Source organism: Furipterus horrens, unplaced genomic scaffold (genome assembly GCF_987537825.1).
Source record: "Furipterus horrens unplaced genomic scaffold, mFurHor1.1.pri manual_scaffold_4, whole genome shotgun sequence".
Taxonomy (NCBI): Eukaryota; Metazoa; Chordata; class Mammalia; order Chiroptera; family Furipteridae; genus Furipterus; species Furipterus horrens.
This window is the reverse complement of record NW_028327174.1, coordinates 164,242,105-164,260,190: the sequence shown is the minus strand read 5'-3', so window position 1 is coordinate 164,260,190 and position 18,086 is coordinate 164,242,105.

The window sequence follows — 18,086 nt, the reverse complement described above, 5'->3', positions numbered from 1 at the left end:
AAACAGCTCTAGAAAAAAATTTACTGCCTTATTAGAAAAAGCACAAATTATAATTATGCACGATTTTATAAAGAATGCTTTGAACTCACAAATGTATAATATTCTTAAGTAAAGCCCATTTGTTAAAAACAATAAATGCTACCATATTTGATGAAATTTATATGGTGTTAACTTCAGTCCTCAGACCACACTCTGGGTCCACTTATTCTCTCTGCATGCTGTCTCATGACTCTAGTCATGCTTTTATCCCCAAAACTACAAAGGAAACTACTCTTATAAATCCAAATCATTAATACTTATATACTTTTCTTGATCTCATAACATCAAATCCTTCCTTTCACACTTACAGTGCAATCTGACAACATTTTCTTACCACTCTGGTGCTTTTCCCCAAGAGATCTGAAACCTTGTTGCCTTGCTTCACTGTAATGAAGCACTTAGGTGAAGTGAGATGGTAGAAATGGTTCAGTGTTGTCTGTGGTTGGAATTAAGGATGGGGGTGCTCTTTCCAGGATAGCCATTGGAAGACATTTATTATGGTGACCAACCTCTTCCAGGTTGCCAGGAATGGTACTGGCTTTAACATTGAAAGCCTTGTGTTCTGGGAAATCCCTCAGTCCTGGACAAACTGGGAGAGTTGATTACCCTACAGTGTGTTCACAACCTGTAACTATTAAGTTCACTTGTCCTTAGTGGCTCAACTGAGTCACTTTCACAGTTAAATCATGGATTTAAACCGGCGTTTGTAGGCTCAAACCATGATTTTGCTGTAGATTGTAAATAAGCAACTACTCTAGATTGCAAACAGTCAACTCTTTAAACTATGATAACTGAAAGGCCATAACTATATTGCCTAAATATGTGTGCAAAAAAAATCTGAACGTGTATTCTTACCATATCTATAATACTTACCACTAGAACTCACCAATAAGGTGTGCTTTGCAAGCATATCTTTGAGATATGAGAAAACACTGCTCACTTTACTGCAATATTTAATATAATTCTGTTAATAGGAAGCTGGATACATACCATGTATAACAATATACATGTAATAAAACTCTCCAAACTAAAAAATGAAAATATGCAAGTATAGAGATATTGGTTTCATTGTTTTCTGCCCATAAAAAGTGCTTTCTGTGTTGAAGAAAACCAAGGGAAAAAAGCCATTAAACCCTTAGATGGTTGTAATTAAAGTTTTATTATTTTATTTATGGCACTTAAACAATTAAAGAACAAAATAACATTGATCTCCTATTTTCAGATTTAATATAGAAAATAAAAATAATGCAAATGAGATGATAATAGTTATTCCCAGATGATGAAAATATCAATAGTTCTGTATCATTTAAATACAATGCCTATTTACAAAGTGCTTACTTTATTACCATTACATGTGTAAAAAATCAAAGTTAATGTCTTATATGCCAAATCAAATTGTTCATTTTAAAAATATGAAATGTTTATATTTTTAAAATTTATTAAAATTAGCCCAATTCCTTCAAAGCTATGTTTATGGATATCATTGTTTTTTCTCTAAATAGCATATCATTGCTCCTTAACTGATGGCTGGTTGAAATTTTCTTATTTTCCGTTTAAAATAGTTATCAAACAAGTCATATATGGTCAATTCTTCCTTCCTTTAAGTAAGAGGGAAGTATAGTTCTGATGACACAATCTGTAGTCTTTGCTGATTTTGCCTTACAGGCTTATCATCTTTAGCCAGTGAATAATTCTTTCATTTTGAGCTCATCTTGTCCCTGATGACCCAATTATTGCTCTGGGTAATGACCCAGTCAGATCTTATTTAGAAAGAAACTTACTCCTAAACAGAACACAGTGATGCCTTTTTGACCTCAAAGAAGCCATAAAGGATATCTGCATTATCATACAGAGTAGAATGGGTCCAGTAAAATTAGGTTCCAGTTGAGAAGAAAGCTTCTTGAAGGCATTTCATGCCTCGGAATCATTGGCTAGATCAAATGTTCCATTAGAAATTGTAATTGGTTTCATTCTTCATTCTCTCAGATGTCATTTACAAAAAATTATTAGGTGGTCATGTTTGACCACAAGGTAGACCTTTCGATGCAACCTTGAATCTGCTGTTACCTAGCTAAACAATCCAGCTCTTTTTAGATACAGTCTCTTCTTTGTTTTTGTTCTTTTATCATTATTCTCTATATGTTTTAATTCTGCTCTGCTTTTCAGATTTTAAAAAGCAAAGACTAAAACTGGCTATCATAAAAAATGGTTTCTCAATGCATTGGAGAGAAATTCTCTCTAGTATAGAACGCACAAAGAAGGAAGTACTTGACTACTCTTTTCATTACAAGGAAATCTTAACCGAGAAATACAGATTACCCAGGAATGTATTCAATTTATATTGAGGTTTATTGTATATTCTTTAATTCAGACAATTTAAGCAAAAATGAGTGATGAAGATGAAAACAGAACCATCACCTGGTTATTGGGATTGTTGATGTATTTAGGTTGTAAGGAGCATGGGGTACATAAAACAGGGAAGAACAAAAATGGTAGAAGAAATTGAAGAACACTGGTGGGATGCAGAGGGCGGGGGTGACAATCATAGGCCAGCCAAGATCTATATGCAGCAGTAAGACCACAGGCTTTCAAAGGAGTACTCAATGCCAATATCCTTGATTCTTTTCTTTAACCCTCACCTAAGGACATGTTTACTTATTTTAGACAGAGAGGAAGGGGAGGTGCAGAGAAAAAGAAAGAGAGAGAGAGAGAGACATCAATGTGAGAAACATCAATTGGTTGACTCAATGTGAGAAACATCAATTGGTTGCCTCCCATATGTGCCCCAACTGGGAATCAAACCTACAACCTATTGGTGTATGAAACAAGTAAGCCATCCAGCCAAGGCAATCCCTTAATTCTCAATGGCACCTGTGTAGTTTTGTGTCTCCTTCACTTCCTTAGCAAGAACTGCTTTTATATCCTACCCCCCTCCCAGCTTTTCTGCATCACTATTTCCACTCAAATGACAGTGGAACCCACAAAGGAAGTAATCAACTAATGGCCAGATGCCATCGCTAAATTATGAATTTTTCTCTGATGAAAGGTGACCATACTAATTTAACCCCAATAATTTTCATTTCTTTTCACATTTTTTTGTTTAGTATGAGGTTGTCTTTTCATCCCTAGATCATGAATAAGTACAGAGTCTCCTAGTTATCTTTGCTGAAGTATGGCTAATTACCCTGAAAGGACAAAACAAATCATAATTACGAGCAAGGTGAAAACATTTTCCCCTAACTCTGATCAAATTCATTTCTCTTCCTCTTATAACCTCATAACTCCAACTCAAGGTGTATGTTTCCAAAGAAGGTCATGTTTTAAAATATGGCTTTGAGCCCATAGATTTTACACACTTGGCTCACAGTGAGTAAGAACACTACATAAATCCAGGTATTATTGCCATTTTTATTAAACCACGTTGCTGGTTTAAGATAACATTTCTCTAAATGCCACCTGACCATCAACAGTATCATCTGAACACTTGTTAACTGCAAATTCCCACCAAGATCTACTGAATTATAACCTTTGGGGCAAAAGCCCAGCAATCTGTATTTTAACAAGCTTTCCAGATGATTCATATGTACACTAACATTTTGACAACCACTGTCTTAAGAAGTAACAGAAAATATTTGATTCCAGTAACAGGGAGTTGCAGGACTAACAAAGACTACCTAACGTAGAGTAAACCCATGCTATTTATTCATTTTCTATGCAAGGGAGTCAGCTACTATGAATTACAGTTGGCAGAGGCTCAGGCAGGCAAGGGAGTTGGAAAGCTTTCTAGTTTAAAAAGTGGAGGTGGGGAGTTTCAGGTATGCTCTAGTTGGAGGTTATAGGCATGGGGAAGCTGGAGGTAAACGAACTAGAAGTAGGATATCTTATATGTTTGATTTCAGTGACATATTTGGCTTTCTCTCCTTGGTTCTCAGTTGGACGCAGGATCAAAAAAATAGGGAAATAGGTAATCATTGACCAAGTCCTGACCATTCTGGGCCAGTTGCTGGAGAAGTATGGTTGGGCTTCCTGGACTGGATGACACCAAAGTGACTAGCCAACAACAAATCTAGAGAAATGCAATTTCCCCTCACTATTCATACCCACAAGTTAAGACTGGTTTCCATTTCATGTAGGACTAAAACATCCATCAGTTAGTGATAAATTTTTACTGTCTTTTCTATTTCTATGATTGCCAACACTGGGAACACCACTCTGATTCCTTGCATAAATAGTAAGACAGGAATTCTCTCACAGGGAGTATCTTAATAAGCAAAGGTGATCTTTTGGAGCTAACACATGAATCAGAATTCCCAGTCTTTGATTTACAGACTCACTCTCTACACACAGAGAAGACTTGGAATTTCCAAGATACATGAGATGTTAATATAAGGCAAAGAGGGTCAGGCATCTCAGCCCTAGAGGAAGTAGGGTGCTGTAGGAATACATGGAGATCCAGGAAAAAAGGAATTTGTACATGATACTAGGTCAGATACAAGGCCATACATTATTAGCTGGATTACATATTGAGATCCTTACTATTCTCTTTCACATGGCAAGTATTTAGCTCACTGAATTACAAAGATTATTGAATTCAAATTTAAATTACCTAGGGTCTGATCAATAGGTTATAATAAGTTCTTACTTTTTTTAAAAGAGAGGGACACTAGCAAAGTTACAGTTGTGATTTGTTAAAGGCCATTTTCCATGTAGATTTAGATATAAATGCCATCAGCTGTATGGTCTTATTTGATGAAACCAGAATTGTCCAGAAAAAAATTTATCAAGGAGACCTAGTGATGGATGGCAGACTGCAGTTGGTATAATTGTGGGCAGTGACTATGGTTTGGGAAATCTAAGAATAGTATTAAAGTGAGTATGTTCTGACCTAAAAATTATAATAAAAGAAAAGAAAAAGGCTATTAGAGTGTTCAACAATCAAGGAAAATGAAAAGAAAAATTATTAGAAGCAAACAGATAAAAACAAAATAGCAAATATATAGGGGTCTTGGTATGGTATCTTGGGCATAAGCTGTCTACTATCCGAGGTCATTAGCTTGTTGCAAAAGTTAGCTATCTACTTCTGAAGATAGCTGCTTCTACATTTCTGAGAATCCTGTTTGAGTTTCCCTGTTAGAGTAGCTTTCTAATTGTATGGATTTCAGATTGCTTCTTTAGTTGTGCAACATCAACCCAAGGACTGACCTTCTAGAATTTCATTACTGCCTTTGTTATTAACAGCACATAAAAGATTACTTTCTCTGAGGTTCAAGACAAACTCTACCAAGATTTCTCCTCCAACAGACAAAGGTTAAAGATGATTGTTGATAATAAGACTGGGTATAGTACCCGATTCACTTGAAATATTATGCCATGCCTGTGTGCAGCAGAGCAAAGTCTAGTATCAGAAATAAAATACATAAACGCATAGGTTCCCCTGTTTTTAGTTCATAGAAGGATAACTGATGTGTCCCCAAGGGAGTGAACCATATGGCATATAGGATATGGGAATAACTTTGACCAATGAAAATAGCCCTTTTGGTGTGCACTTAATATTACAATTTCGTTTGCAAAGTAAAACTTTCCCTATTAAATTCTCAGGATAGTATCATAGAGCATGAAGCATGTTCTTGAGTCACTGTTCCAAGGGTTATTTACAGTTAATGGCTATGAGACAGGGACAATTTGTAAGCTGTTGTAAATACCTAACACCTAGGTACAATATTTACCCCAACATGAATGTGGTTATATTAATGTAGAAAGGGTAGTGTCCATATCTGCAGCAATTAATGTGAGGCAGGATACTGAATGATGTTTCTTTTTTAAGTATCCTCCTTGATTTGAGTTGAGAGATTTTGCTTTGTCTTAGTTGATCTTTTGTAAGGTGGGATAGTCTTTTGTTCAAAATGTCCCTCTGTTTAAAATATCTACAAGTGTCCTTGTCAATGGTGTCTGTGGGAAAATGTGCCACCAGCTGCTCTGCAGGGTCTTAAGTTTATGTTGACGCTTGTCTCATTGTTCTTCAAAAATAAGTTCAAAATATTCAGCCATGTATTACAACATTTGCAGTTCAGATAATAGGATGTTTTCCATTCTAATTTTATCTCTTTTTTTTCCATTTGCATGGTTGAATTATGGTACAATTGATTTTTATTGGAAATGTATCAATATGGCCTTCAGAATATGTTTCTCTAGTTTTGCCCCCCCCCCTTTATTCTAGCCCTGAAGTTTGTTTGTTTTTTATAAAAAGAAGCTTCCCTTTGCAGAAAGGCACTCCCTTTCTGGGTCAATTCAATCATGTTCTACCATCTCAGATTCAGCATCTGAGGTTCTGATCAGTAGTATGCATACAAGTTAATACAGGTTAGGCAACCCTGGGTCATACACATCCAAAAGAAATCTAGATTCTCCTATAAATAGCTCTGGTCTTCTGTTGGTTTAAGAAAGACCTTAATTATAGCCTTAAATTTAACCTGGGTGTAAGATTTGAATTTTACTTTTGTTTATAGACCCAGCTCATGGAAGGGATGTATCTTTATAGGCAAGTGGTATTCTGGGGTCTTAGGACAGTCACTGGAAAAGGTAAAAATGATAAGGTTAAAAGGAGGAGGGGAGAAGAAGGAGTCACTGGAGGTGTAGAAGGAGCCGTCCAAAGGACAAAGGGAAGAGGAGGGCCAGATAGTGGGAGTCAAAGGAAGGACAGGGAGAGCAAACTCTATGAGGGAAAGGAATCTAGTTTCTTATTGCTTAACTTGTCAAATTGCTCATACTTAGCCAAAGACATTTTTAGTGAAGCACTGTCTGGATCAGAATTTTGTTTGTTAGCCTCTGTATACCAATAAAAAATGCTTACCATATTCCCTTTATTTTCTAAGATGATTCTCAAATGAATAATTTTGTTTCAGTTACTTATTCCCCAGAATAAGGGCCCAAAACATCCTTGGTAAAGTCACACCATTCAGAGAGATAGGCACAAGAATAAAGACTGTAATGAGAATATATATATATAAGAAGCAGGAACTTCTCCTGCAGGATGAGAAGATTTAGATTTAGATGATACTGTGAGAACTAGCAACACTTGGTCCTAAGTGAGGCTTTTCCATTTGTGTTAGGATAGGGAGGCTGCAGGAGGGTTACATAGAAGTAAGATAACTTATATGATTGGTTTCAGAAGCACATTTATCCATCTCTGATTGGTTCTGATTTGGAAGGGAGGGGGATAAATAGAGAAGTTGGCAGTTGTTGACTAAGTCTTCACCTTTCTGGGCTGATTGCTATGAAGGTTGTGGTTTGGCTGCTTGGGTGGTTACAACAGAGATTTTGGTCAGAGTTCTATAGCCATACATGACCTGGTTTATAATCCAATTGGTATCTTTGTTTTACTTATCATTTCTTGAAGATAATAGGGGAAATAAAAGCAGGAATAGGAGTATAGAAAATATCATTAAATGGCAATAGACTATTAGTAGATTATTCAATGACATGTCTTCCTCCCATTGAAATGGATAGCAATTTACTATATAGAGTAGAAATTTTCAAACAGTGCTGCAAGAATTTTTAAAACATTCAATACCTGACTATTTAGTCAGAGGCACTGACCTCTTTTTCCTTAGACTGTCAAACAAAAAATGACAACAGCCAACATGACAATAGCCATATGGTGTGAACTAATCAAAATTATACCTATTTTTGTCAGACAGGCAAAAAATATATATTTTGTGTGTGCTGCAAAATTTTAGTAATTAGTTTATATGTGCCATGAGATGAAAAAGGTTGAAAATCCCTGTTATAGAGTGCAGAAAATGATGATATCAGTAATTCAAAAGTTAGGTCCTAGGAACTCCAGACTGACAGTTTACCCCTTAAATTGTTTTATGGATTCTCTTTCTGTCCTTTACTAGAGCATCCTTGGAACATATACATAGCACAGAGTTCAGAATATGTAACAAAGAGTCCTACTCTGTACCATTTTTACTTTAACCTTGCCCCCAATTCCTTTATTCCACTTAAGTGTGTATACATCCATATACCTAAGTATTCGAGTCCAATCACATTCTAAACCCAGTTCTATATTTATAGACTATTTTATCTGTATCTCTGTTCTCTCATGTTCCCACCCACTAGAGTCAATTTATATTGTGAAGAAGCTAGAGTTATTTTACCAAGTAGCCTCAAGAGCATTTCTAGGCCCTGAGTGGGTACTGTTCCCAGGTCAGCTCTTGCAAGGTGGGCAGAGCTGGAGGTGTGAAGGGTGTCTGAAGAGCTATTTGCATATCATGATAACAGAGCCTGGAGGTGCAGGTGAGGAGATCTATCCTCACATGTGCATCCGTGTAAACATGTCCTGCTTTAGTCCCTTACATATATTCAAATTACTGACAAGTTCAGAAAACCAAACACCTCCCTTTTTTTGTTTTCTGTTTTCTCACTACTTATGATGTAATTCAAGGATAAGCAGCATCACCTGAATGCTTGTTAGAAATGCAGCAGCTCAGTCCCTACCTCAGACCTATTAAATCAATAATCATTTAAACAAGACATCCCACCAAGTGATTCATACGCTCATTAAATTTTAATCAACACTCCTACTGTACCTGAGCTTTCTTCTTTCTTCTTTCTTATGTTCACTTAGGAACATAAGGGCTATTTCTGTGATAACTACTCACTTACCTTCAATGCTTAGATTTGTCTGACTTCGTAGCATGCATTCTATGTTAAGTGAATTAATAAAAGAGCTAGACAGGGAGTGAGTGCCAATTTTATTAAAGTCAATACACTTATGTTGACCCTCAGCATTGGTCTGTTAAGGAATTTAAAATTTACCCATCTAAATAGCACAATGGCAACCCCAACATTGTAACATTGTAGGTAGACCAACAAGCTGACCTTGACTACTCCAAGACCCTCTGCATAGTTTTCTGTACAGAATTTGCTGAGATTAGGCAATCTTTAGTTTTCCCCATACTAGTCATAATAAAATATGCCTATGAACAAACACCTGTCAATAATCAGAACTGTTTTCTATCCTAAGAACTTAAGTTTTATATAGGTCTCTTATACTAAATGGGCAATTCAACTTTTAAAAATATAATAAATGTTTCTCTCCTTGAGTCTCATGCAATATCCTTAACACTAAGATGATTTGTTGCTCCACACTATTGTTACTCTATAATCAGCTTATTATAAAGCTGATTATATGCTTCTTAACTCTCTATCAGAACCTAGGAGGGGATGCTATCATGTCTTTAAGACTTAAAGTTGCTTTAAAAATCAGACATTTTAGTCACATGTGTTAAGCCTAATTTTCTAAAGTAATGCCCACAGTAAAATACTGGTTTAACAAACATATGATAACAAGCCTGAAGTATGCCTTAATTTCAACATGTTTTATTAATTCACCAACTTACTCATAAATTCATTCAATGAGTATTAACCAAAACACTTTTATCTGCAAAACATTGCATTAATCAATGTGGAAAATACAAAGCAACATAAAATGACCCCTGCCCTCAGTCACCAGCATTTTTCTATATAATGTTTCTAGGACAATTACAATTTCATTCTTTTATAAGTTAAGAATTCCTAAATATGATTAAATATATGATATAGTTTTTTATTTTAATGTCTTTACTCTACCATCTTCTGATCTTTCATGCATTCATTCATTCAACAATAGTAATTGCTAGGGACACAAAAAATACTAATATGCTGGGTACAAATGGTGAATGAAACCAGCAGTATTGCTAACATTATGGAACTTATAGTCTACTGGAAAGAGACATAAATTAAACAAACATAACTTATTCAAGATAATCACAGAGAGTGATACATTCTATGAAGAAAAAAATTAAGACAAAATGAATGAAAATAAATAGAGATATGGATTCTTTTAAGCAGGGCAGTCAAGGCTATCAGAGGATGTAAAATGTAAGCAAAGATATAAATAATAACAGGAAGCCAGGCATGCATATTTCTGGAAGCAAGCAGAGCCAAGCAGATGAAGCAACAATTATAAAGACATTAAAGTGAAAACAAGTTTAGTAAAAAAAATGTTGAAAACTGCATACCCAGGTAAACCAGTTTCACAATAAAATATCCTTAGAAGAGATTCTTAAAAGCTTTTAAAATTTTTCTAAAATATAAGTAATCCCCCTATTTATGTTACAAAGTTCTTATATGAATTTTACTACCAAACTAGATCAATGGAGTACAAAAATGACAAAAATTATAACCAAAACAGAAAAAGATGAAGAAAAATTCTGTATATTCCATCTATAACATTTACCAATCTACTTGAATCTGTATTTATATACCTTACTTTCTCTACTGGTGATACCAATGGACTGTCTCTACTCCCAAACAAATTGCTTCATTTATACTCCAATTAGATCTATAATCTCTTGCTTATTCAAGGCTTCAGTTTCAGCAATTCCACCTTTCTTTCATATACCATCAGTTTTCTGTACATTCCTGGAATATTCCCATCTGCATACAAAAAAATGCTGTTATATCTTCTACACTTTAACAAATTAAAAAAGCTCTTGGCTGCAGTCTTCTCTAGCTAATGTCCTATTTTTGTTTCCCTTTATGTAAAACCTCAAGATATTTTTTGGGGGGGGTCTCAAAACTCTTCCCAAGAGTCTTTTATGTCTTCTCCTTTTAGTCTTTCCTAAACCCACTCTAATAAGGTTTTATATCTATACCACTTCAGCAAAATGCCTCTTATCAAGATTATGAATAATCCTCACATTGACAATTTCAACGGCCAATTTTCTGTTCTCTTCTTGACAAGTGGGCAGCATTTGACAAGAACATCACTTGTTAGTTCTTAGAACACATATTTTTCTCCTCCTCATCATCCCCCTCACTCCTGGCTAATTTCTCTCTCTCTCTCTTTTTAAAATTTTTTTTTTATTGTTGTTTTATTACAGTTTTCCCATTTTTCTGCAGTTAGCCTCCCATCCTCCTTCATTGGTTCATTTATATTCAAGCAACCTATAAATCTTGGAACATCTCAAGGCTCAGTCTTTGCATCATGTTTTTTCTCACTATACTCACTCCTGAGGTTAAGTCATCAAGTCTTATGACTTTAAATATTGTCTACATCCCAACAACTTCCATCTTGTATCTCTAGCCCAGGGAACTCTACTGATATATGGTAAATTTAACTGCATTTAAATCTTATCAGTATCTCTAATTTGTCATATTCAAATCTACACCTTGCTTCTTCCCATATCAAACCAACTCCTCTGAAGTCTTCCTCATCTCAGTAGAAACAGAAATTTCACCTTATAATTAAAAATTTGACTCTCAAAAGATGTTTATTAACTGATTAGTGGTAATATAAACTGAAAATGTCATGGGATTTTACATTTATTGGTTGTTTTTTTTTAACTTATTGCAGTATACTATAAGTCATATAATTTTGGTAACTTATTGCATTATACTATTAGTTCTTAGAATTTCTCAGTTAATTTTTTTAATGTGTTTTATTGATTATAATATTACATTTGTGCCAATTTCCCTTCCCTCTGCTCCCCTCCACCCGGTGGCCCCCCTCCCTCCAGTTGTCCCCCCCTTTTAGATCATGTCCATTAGTTGTGCATACAGTTCTTCTCAACCTCTCTCTGTCTATTCCATTCCCTCCTACCATGATCCTTAATGCCTATATCATCTCCCTCCCTCTCCCCATTCCCCCTCCCTGTTGACCTCCCCCCAATATGTTCCCCGTACCTATAGTTCTTTTTCCAGTCTCGTTGCCTGTTTAGTTTGCCTTTGTTTCAATTCCCTAGCTTCTGTTGTTTCTTGTGATGCAGTTTTCTTTTTAGATTTCATTGTCTTGATCCTCCTTTTTCTAAACCAGTCCCTTTAACATCTCATATAACAGTGGTTTGGATCTAATGAACTCTTTCAGTTTTATTTTGTCCTGGAAACACTTTCTCTGTCCTTCTATTCTGAATGACAATTTCGCTGGATAGAGTATTCATGGTTGTAGGTTTTGGATTTTCATTACTTTGAATATTTCTTGCCAGTCCCTTCTTGCCTGCAGGGTCTCCCTTGAGAAGTCGGCTGATAGTCTAATTGGGACCCCTTTGTACATAATTCTTTTCTTCTCTCTTGCTGCTTTTAAGATTCTCTCTTTATCTTTAACTTTTGACATTTTGATGATAATGTGTCTTGGAGTGGTTCTCCCTGGGTCCAGTGTTTTTGGAACTCTCTGTGCTTCCTGGACCTGTAAGTCTATTTCCTTCCCCAAGTCTGGGAAGTTCTCCTTTATTATATTTTCACTCAATTTTTCAAGTTCTAGTTCATCTTCCTCGCTCTCTGGCAAACCAATGATTCTTATGTTGGGCCTTTTATAGCTGTCCCAGAGGTTTCTGGTCCTCTCATCGTTGCTTCCCATTTCCTCTCGCTGCATTGGTTGACTGCTTGCTCCTTCTCCATATTCCGGTTTGTTGAAATGAACTCTGGATTTTATTTCCTCACCATCTGTCTTGTATGTGGTTTTGTTCCTTTTGTTATGAGTGTTTTTCGCTTCTTTCTCATCTTTTTCCAGATCTTTTGTGAATTCTGTAAGCCACCTGATAACAATGGCCCAGAACTGAGCATCTGACAGGTTTCTTATCTGTTCATCTGTCAGGTTCTCCATCTGTTGCCTGGTGAGCTGCGCCACGGGGATTTCTATAGTTGTCTGCCTCATTTTGACAGATGCGTTTTGTTTTCTTGGGCCGGCTGTCGGGGGCAGTGCCTGTGTACTCGTAATGACCCAGCGACCGGCGTGCTTTGGCAGCCTTTCTTGCTGTGCCGTGGTGCTTTGTCGTCACAATCCAGCGACCGGCGCCTGTCCGCGACCTATTTCGCAGCCCTGTGGCGCTTTCTTTGGGGGCGGGGGTCCAAGATGGATTCACACAGTTATTCCGCTAGGAGACCGGGATCCGTCCTCCCGCCCCCCTGGGCCTCACTGTTCAAGGCGATGTGGTGGCTGCTTTCCCCAGCGTTGGGGTCACGAGCTGCCGGGGGTTCGACTGCAGCCGGGGTTGTTCTCCCCGCCGCTGTCCCAGGTGCGACCGCAAACAGCACTGCCTTCTTTAACTCTTACCTGCCCAAAGAGCGCCGCTGGTTTATAACTTCATATGTTGGGCTTCCGTGTAGTTTTATTTTCTGGAATTTCTAGTTATCCTTTGTTTTGAAGTAGTTGTATTCCTCTCTAGTTGTAGAGGGAGACTGAGCGCGTCCGTCTAAGCCTCCATCTTGGCCGGAAGTCCCCTCAGTTAATTTTTTAAAATTTGCAGGTTAGCAATCATCTTCACATAATTCACATGCTAAATTTTTTACTTCCTTCTTTTCAATATTACAACTCATTTATTTTGCTTTTTATTTTATTACAATAAAAACTCTAAAACAATGTTAAATGATAACCTCCTCTTCAACTTTCTAGCTTTTAAAGGGAATACCTCTGGTGTCTAAATTTTAAATATAACATTGACTGTTACTTTAAGATAAATAATCCTTATAATATTGAGGAAAATTCTATTCTTTATTTTCTAAGAATTTCATTAAAAACATGTTAAATCTTATAAAAGGGCATTGTTTTGATGGAGAGCATATATTCTTTTTATTTTGAATTAATTAGTTGAATTTTAATAATTAGAGTAAGTCCTTCTTGGTCACTGTATATTTTACTTGTATCAACATACCTAAATAGGTATCATTTGGGAGTTTTTCATGAGTATGAATTGATTAGTCTATAGGCCTTTTGATCTGTCTTTGTCTGGTTTGGGTGAGTTTATATTGGCTTTACAGATTGAATTCAGATCATCTCATCATTTCCACAAACAAGAATTAAGTCTTTTCTGAATGTGTGTTAGTGTGTAGGGACTTCACCTGTAAAGTCATATAAGGGCATTTGGAGGTAGTAACTATTGGTAACTTTCCTAAACACTTTGATGGTTATTATTCTGTTCCTCTAATATACTTCTTTTTGAGACAGTTTGGTTTACTTTGTGTTTTTCTTTAAACTCTCTGATTTATCAAGACTGTTAAATGCATTAATATAACTTTAAAAATAACCCTTTCACAAATATTTCAATATCTTTCCTATGTGTGTCTCTATCTTCTCTCCACTTGTGTATTTCTTCTCACTTTTATTCCTTGAGTAAACGCATATCTAGAAGAAATCAGAGTCAAGCAGAGGAAGCAACAATTATAAAGACATTAAAGTGAAAAGAAGTTTAGCACAAAAATATTCAAAACTGCATACCTAGGTAAACCAGTTTCACAATGAAATATCCTAAGAAGAGAGTCTTAAAAAGTTACTTAAATTTTTCCAAAATTTTAAATTTTAGAAAATTTTATAAAATGAGGCTGTTTTATCTTTTCAATAATTTATCAGTCATTTGTTCTTCTGTGTCCTAAATAATTAATTTCTATTTTCAGTTTTACTAATTCACTTGTTATGTTTTGTATTAAGGGCTTACTTTGATAGTCTTAAATAATCTCCCCATTTCGAGATCCTTAATTTAATCACAGCTGCAAATATTTTTGGTGTGTCAATGTGTGAAGGTAACATTCATGGGTTCCAAGATTTAGGACATATATATCTCTTGGGGCGGGGGCATTTTTTTGATTACCACAGGGGTGATAAAAATATTTATGTCTCAATTGTAAGGTAATAGTAAATGTGTACATAATTCTTTCCCCCTGGCTGGTTTGGCTCAGTGGATTGAGCGTCGGCCTGTGAGCTAAGTGTCGCTGGTTCGATCTTCCAGTCAGGGCACATCAGAGAAGGAAAACTCTGATTCCAAAAAACCTCCGCTGCCTTGCGGCATACCTCTTCAGGGGAAAGGCTAAGGGAGTAAACCCCGACAGAAAATCCGGAGCCGGAGTCCCTAAGGCGGTTTGACGTTGTAGTCAACACCAGCAACTCCTGCGGCGCACCTGAAGCCAAGCTGTATTGACTCCGTCTTTCCCTTGGACCCTTCAGCTGCGAAGAGAGGGGGGGTCTGCTGCATGGGCAACAGCAGACCCTCCATATCACCCTGCCCAGGCTCTGTAGCTTCAGCTTCACTGGAGAGGACACTCCAGTGTCATCGCAAGATGTCGATTCAACACGGGAGGAGACAGATACCGTGTCACTCCCGAGTCGGACTGCACAACCATTCTCGGCGGTGCAGATAGACACTTAAGAAGCTACACCATCGTCTCTCGAGATGGACGGCTGCCAACGACGACGACGACATAATTCTTTAAACTGTACACTTAAAATGAGTATATTCTTAAAAAGTTGGAGAAAAATAGGAAAAAAGAAAGAAAAAGAAAGAAGGAAAGGAGAATGGAAGGGAAGGAGAAAAATAATTACCTCAAAAATTCAAAGACATGAACAATTTGTAAAAAAGAAATGGCCAGAAACTACCACACTAATAAAAAAAATGTAAACTAAAACAAAAGATACATTTGAGATTTTTAAATGACAATATTTAAGATTAAAGAGTGGTGAAAAATAAGCTGTCATAAATAAATTAATGATTTAGTACACCATTTTTGGAAGACATTTAGTCAGAATACAAAAAGGAAATAAAATGAGCATCATTTTTCAACCACTAAGTCATTTTAAGAAATCCTGTATATATATATGAATGTTCATAACAAGTGTTTTATATTGTAAAATTATAATAAGCCTAATTATTGAACACAACTACAACTGAAGAATATTCAAAAACAAGTAAAGTATGTAATGTGCATTAGAGAGAAATGAAATTTATAACCATAATCTATACCAGAGTCTAATATTCTCCCCCAAGCCCCACATTTGTGCATGGAGAAATATTACTCATAAGTTATTTCCTCTTTTGCTTATTTTCATTTTCTAAACTTTCAACATTATATATACATATATATTTATCTATTTTATAGTAAAAAACTGACATTTTAAATACTATCCATTCCAAATAAATACTGGTTTAACTTTTCTGCCACTTTGCCTTTCTAGTGAGAACCATGAGAAAATAATGGTCAGAATGCCAAGTCTAAAACTTATTAGATTCACTTTTAAAAATCCAGAGCAAGGGAGACCCTTGGGAGAAAGTATATGTAATTTTTGCAGCAAGAGATTAACCCACTATTTCTTGAGTCCTTGTTCAGGAAACAGACTGAGCTCTCAAACCAAACTAAAGCCTTCCAACAAGGCTCTGTTTTCTTTAGAGACAGGATATGTATTGCGTTTGTCACTACTGACTTTCTTTCTCCAAGGATCCTCTGTAGAATGTTGTCACTTCACAGACATTTTATCTCTTGGAGAAAAAGTCATAGTGCTCTTTGACCCCAACAACTGCTAGAGATATTCAATCAATACATTTAAAGTTTGGCTGACAGGGAAAAATATATATTTAAATCATGCTTTAAAAGCAGACATCATGATACTCAAACTCTCAGAGAATGCCTTTCCTTTGAACCAGTGTAAATAAATATTTTCTTCAAAGGGGAATTAGTTTTAAGACTAGAAATTCATTGGTACCTTTAAACACATTTAAAATTTTATTATATTATTTGTCTAAAATTGAAACAAGGATACTCTTCTAATATAATGGAGACTTGTGTTTGGGTTTAATTTCCAAACAAGTCAGTGTAACTGATGTCTGAATCAAAATCAATTAAAAGGTTTTCACTAGAGTAAATATTAACACTATGAACGTTTTGGGTTTTGTTTTTTTTTTTCAGATTTGGTTGAGAGATATCAGAGGGTGGTGTCAATTTTCTAGATATCTCTAGCTGTTCATGATGCTGTCACTTTCACTTCTTTCATTGCTAGACATTTCTAAATTTAGTACTCTCACATTCTCTACTCTGACTCACTATACCTTGGCATTCTAGTTTCTAATTCCACTACTCAGAATATTAACTCAGATATTTCTTACATATTTTGTTAAGGTAACACTGGCTGCTATAACATATAAAGCCACAAAATCAGTGGCTAGCACAATAGAAATTTAGAAATGTTTTCCTCCTCTAGCAGACTATGTCTTTCTACTTGACGATGTTTAGTCTAATTTAGGAATTCAGTTTTCTTCTGTCTTGAAAAAAGAAGCCTCATAATAGTCAGCATCAAATCAACAAAAAGGGAACAAGGAAATATGGTAATGACACACTTGGCCTAATGTTGTACCCACTTCTGTTCTCATTTCATTGGTAAGAACTAACCATATGTCCACACCTAGACACAAAGGGTACTGGGAAGCTGCTCCCCAGGACATTTCTACACAATGGAGTAAAACAGTACAAGAGCAAAATTTGAGACAAATGAGTACCAATAAGAAATAAGTCAGAGAGACTCTGAAGAGAAAATACATAAGTTTACAACAATCAATTAGTCCATTAAAGCTCTTGGATCTGTAGTTACATTCTACATGACCCAAGGCATCCACTCTGTGTTACATTCTGAAATATTAGCCCAAGGGAGAAATAGAGGGACAAATTTTACAAAGACCTGACATTCCAATGACTTATTTTAATTTCTTCCAGCTCTCATTCCTTCTCAATGGCCCACAGTCCATTTATAAGGAATCAGTTTTTCCCAGTCTATGAACAAAGGAAATCAGAATATACACTCCCAGTCTACTTTTCCTTAATTTCTTCTTCAAAGTTCTTTGCACAAGTCATTTTTTTCTGATGCCAAATTGGTTGTGGAGCCATAACAGAACCTAGGTTATCTAAATATACTATCAGGGGCCTGATTTCCTTACCTAAGGGGGATGTAAAAATCTAATCATCTACCCTGTGAGGAGAAAATCAAGATTTCTAACATATGATGAACAAGGACTCAGAGTCAATGCTTTTGCCCATCATCTGACTTTACTCTAATTCTGTAGGAGAAAAACTGAACTTGTAAGTACAAAAGACAACAGCAAAACAAAGAATAAAGGTTTCTATAATTATAGTTGCATATCTGAAAGCAAGTTACACAAATAAAATCTCATGGCATACAATACTCTGATTTGGATGCATGGTAAGTTCTGCCCAGTCTGGGAGCACAGCTTTAGCCTCTCTCATACACT